The sequence below is a fragment of the Corylus avellana genome, chromosome ca1, assembly GCF_901000735.1.
Source record: "Corylus avellana chromosome ca1, CavTom2PMs-1.0".
NCBI classification, from domain to species: Eukaryota; Viridiplantae; Streptophyta; class Magnoliopsida; order Fagales; family Betulaceae; genus Corylus; species Corylus avellana.
The window spans coordinates 24,864,520-24,868,578 of record NC_081541.1 but is presented as its reverse complement, the minus strand read 5'-3'; positions in this window follow the sequence as shown (position 1 = coordinate 24,868,578).

The following is a 4,059-nucleotide window of genomic DNA, read 5'->3' as shown; positions in this document are numbered from 1 at the left end:
AGTTATATACTTCAAAAAAGTAAAATTTTCACCTCCTCCCAACGCCAATGAACTCATGAAATTGGAACCTCTCTGGAAATGAGCTGATTTTTTTTTTTTTTAAAGTAAATATCTTTCATTTTAAAAGAACGGGGCTCTTCTCTAATTCATTTGAAGTAGAGAGAATCCATTAGCACTATACTTTCATTCTTCTCCTTTCCTATTAAACTCATGTCACAATACATCGAATAAGCAGTTGATGTTGAAGTAATTTGTCGACAGATTCAACAGGATATGAAGTTATCAAACTGGTTTCCTTTTCTTTAATTTTTTCCTATTCAATGGGGGTACGAGAAAAACTCTTTTTGAATTGCTTTAGTGCATGTCTGGCTCTGATTTTTATCTTCCTCGTCTTTTCTCTTTAGTTGGGAGGTTGCCACTTAATTGCCAGTAAAATATTTTTCAATATCTTTCTTTCTTGACGGGGTTTCTAACCCAATTCAATTGTGCTCCTACACTAATTCCTTTGTCCTTCAAGTTATACTTAAATTACAATATCTACAAACTTTTAAAAAGTTATAATTAACTTCTTTCAAATTATTTAACCCTTTCACTTAATTATCTTTCGTTAAATTTTTTTGTTAAATCGTACTAGAGAATGAGTCACTTGCAATTCTGGTGACTTGTTTTTGACATAATTAACAACCATTATACCCTTACTTTAGGCATTAATCTAAATGTCCAAATAACCTTAGTTCTATTACGTTCAGACAAAAATAACCTTAATAATTGTTATGAGTGCATATATATAGTGAAATGGCTCTAGAATCACTTATCCGAAAAAACCCTATAATTGAAGCAACGTTTCGATTAACCAAAATAAATCCATTGTGAATGTCGTCGAAATGCGGAATTTAGACCCCAACGATCACAATCAACAATTATGCAACAATTAAAAACAATAATCAAACTATTTAGTAAGGCTAAGAGTAAGGCTAACCACCTCCTAGTGAGGTTCTTTGCCACCTTGGGTGGCTTCACCAAGGGAAGAGGGATGGTGTTCTTTCCTTTCCTCCTCCCCTTCCGCTCCTCCGTTTGGTCTACTATTCTCTTTCTTTTTTACCTTTTCACCAAAAAACCCTTTAGCTGCTCCCTCTCCCAGCCTCCACCCCTCACTCCGCCGTCGATCCTTCACCGTTGGTCATTTGGAGCCAGGTTTGGTTGTGGTTTGTAGATTTGGTTCTTTCCAAGCCCGATCTATGGATTTCGGTCACTCCTATCTTCAAACGTGTCGCCTCACCTTGTTCCTCGGGCCCTTTGCTTCATGGTGCACCACCACAATCTTCTGTCTGGCATCCATGTGCTGGTGTGTAGAGCCAACTTGCGGTTCGTGTGGATCTTACTCGCGGACGTGTGTCATGCACGTGCTTGCAAGGAGACTGCTCTCCTCTATCAGTGGCTTCTCTAGTGCTCCCCACTGCCGCCTCCCTCTGCTGCTACTGGTGTTTTGTGGTTTTTTAATTTTCTGCTTTGTATTTCTTTTGTGTTTGTTGTGTTATATTTGCTTTAGTTTTCTTGTATTTCTGTGTTGTTTTATGGGTTATTTGGGCTTTTGTCTCCTGATTCGTTGTTTTATTTTGGAGACATTTGTGCCAAAATTTAGGAGTGTTCTCTTCTCTCCAACGGCTCCTGATGGAAATGCAGTGCCTCTTCAAGCTGGTCATCTTCTTCAAACACCCTTTGTGGTGCCATTTCTTGGTTTTTCAACCAAGATCCAGAGGACTGGGCCATTTTTTTTGGCCAATTTCTTATTATTTGCTTGTATTTGCTGCAGTGTAATTTCATTTTGGGACTATTGTTAAGGAGCTCACCCTTTTTTTGATTTTAGAATCTCCTACTCTCTCTTTCTTTCGAATCAGGAGTAGGAAAGATCTTGCCATGTAATCCCTTTCCTTATTTGACTAAAAAAAATAAAAAAGATAATCCAAGAGAGAGAGAGCGACAAAATTGTTGTGAATTTGCTTACGGAACAATAATTATATGTCCATATATAGTACTTGAGTCTTGATTCATTATCAACTTTGAATCTTGATGGTCTCCACAACCTCAAAATGTTTCCTTAGCCTCCGTGAAATTTGTATCAATTGTACACTGAAGTAATGGCCAATGATTAATGGTGCTTTCTTCCCTTGTAAGAAAAAAAGTGATGAGTTCAAAACTAACTTGCTACAGTACTGGTAATTAGGGCCTGTTCGATTTTAATATTTATTTTGACATTAATATTATATTTTTATTCAAAAATCATTCTTCTCACTTTTGAGATTTAAAATTATTCATTTTATTCAAAATCATTCTTAATTAATAATTATTGCCTATAACAAATTTATTTTGAGATCATTTTTGAGATTTAATTAATTTTTCTATTTTTCTCTATTTTTTTATTTATTTATTTTATATCCAGATGCATATTTTCTACTAGACATCTATATTTAAAAATATTTACAATTAATGAAACACGATTTATAATAAAAAAAAGTTATATTATGACTAGATTAAAATAAATTTTAAAAATAGAACAATAAAGTTATTCTTACACGCCTACCCCTCATCTGGTCGGGGTGACCACATGACTTATTGCATGTGGTGCCTGCTGACCACTTTCAATCACAATCGATCGAGGTGGTTGTATGGCATTTTTACTGTGTGGCCAATTTTACCGGGACATATGTGGTCATGCAACTATCTCTCTTTTGTGGCTATAAAGTCCCTCTCTTTTTTCTCTCCTTTTTTTTTTTTCTTTTTTTTTTCTTTTTTTTTTTAAAAAAAAAAAAAAATAGTTTTTTAGTATTTTTAAATAGTAAGTTAATCTCTACACGGATAGGGTTTTTCTCCAAACTCTTCGTTTACATGTATTACTTTGCATATAAAAAACACATGTTGTTTTTAATTACAAAGACAAAGCTGAAATTTTTTAATTAAAAAGTCATGTAGTTGGAGCAAACGCTTTCGCTCGAGCGGCCTTTGAGCGAAGGTCAATTGATCTCTCAAGTACTTTCTGAATGATAAGTACCATCTCCTAAAACATTCTTCTACCACTCAAAAGTTTCCATAAAGATGTTAAAAATACAATCTACATCAATTGTGGACTTGGATTGGGCTTGGGATGCATCTCCTTGTGCTTCGTGAGTCAGCGGTGGAGATCATATAACCCTTTTTCGTTGACATTTTGGCCCAAAATTATAGTCCAATTCGGATTGACCTTCTCTAACGGGAGGAGCAAAATCAAATTGCCCCCTCCCTCCCCCCCAACAATAGGGTAGTTTGAAATTCAAAGGCCTAGCTGATCAATTGCTTTTAAAAAGAAAAAGAAGGAAGAAAAAAAGTAAAAGATCAAATATTTGATCACTTATTAGTTCCAACAGATTACACAAACATAGAAAACCTTACAACATTATTACAAGCTATAGCATACGGCTTACTACTAATTATTCTGCTTTATAAGCCAGCAGACAATTAACATAGTTGTTTCCGAGTGAAATAGAAAGCCAAAGACAATATTGGGACACAAAAGAGGTCCCTATTATTCAACATTATAAATAAACAAGGTAGCAGAAGACATTAACGCTAGCTCCCCATGCATGCATGCATGCAGATTTGCTTCAATTCAGCATCACCGCTTCATCGCTCCTTCCACAACTGGAGCCATCGCCACTCACTACAAAAAAAACAAGGTTTAGTGACGCTTGGAATAGAGGCGCTTTAATAAAACATCCCCTTATAGGGATGTTTTACTGTGTAAACGACACAAAATAAAATTAGCAACGCCTGCCCAAAAACACGTCCCCTTAATTTGGGACATTCCAATAGGGCATGCCCCAATTTAGTTAATTAAGGGCGCTTGGTTGGCAAGCGCCCTTAATTCTGGACACCTGCTATCCAGGCGTACCTAATTAAGTGCGCTTGGCTGGCAAGCGCCCCAAATTAAGGGTGCTTGGCTGGCAAGCGCCCTTAATTTGGGACACCTGCTATCCAGGCGCCCTTAATTAAAGACGACTATCAGCTAGGCGCCCTTAATTAAGT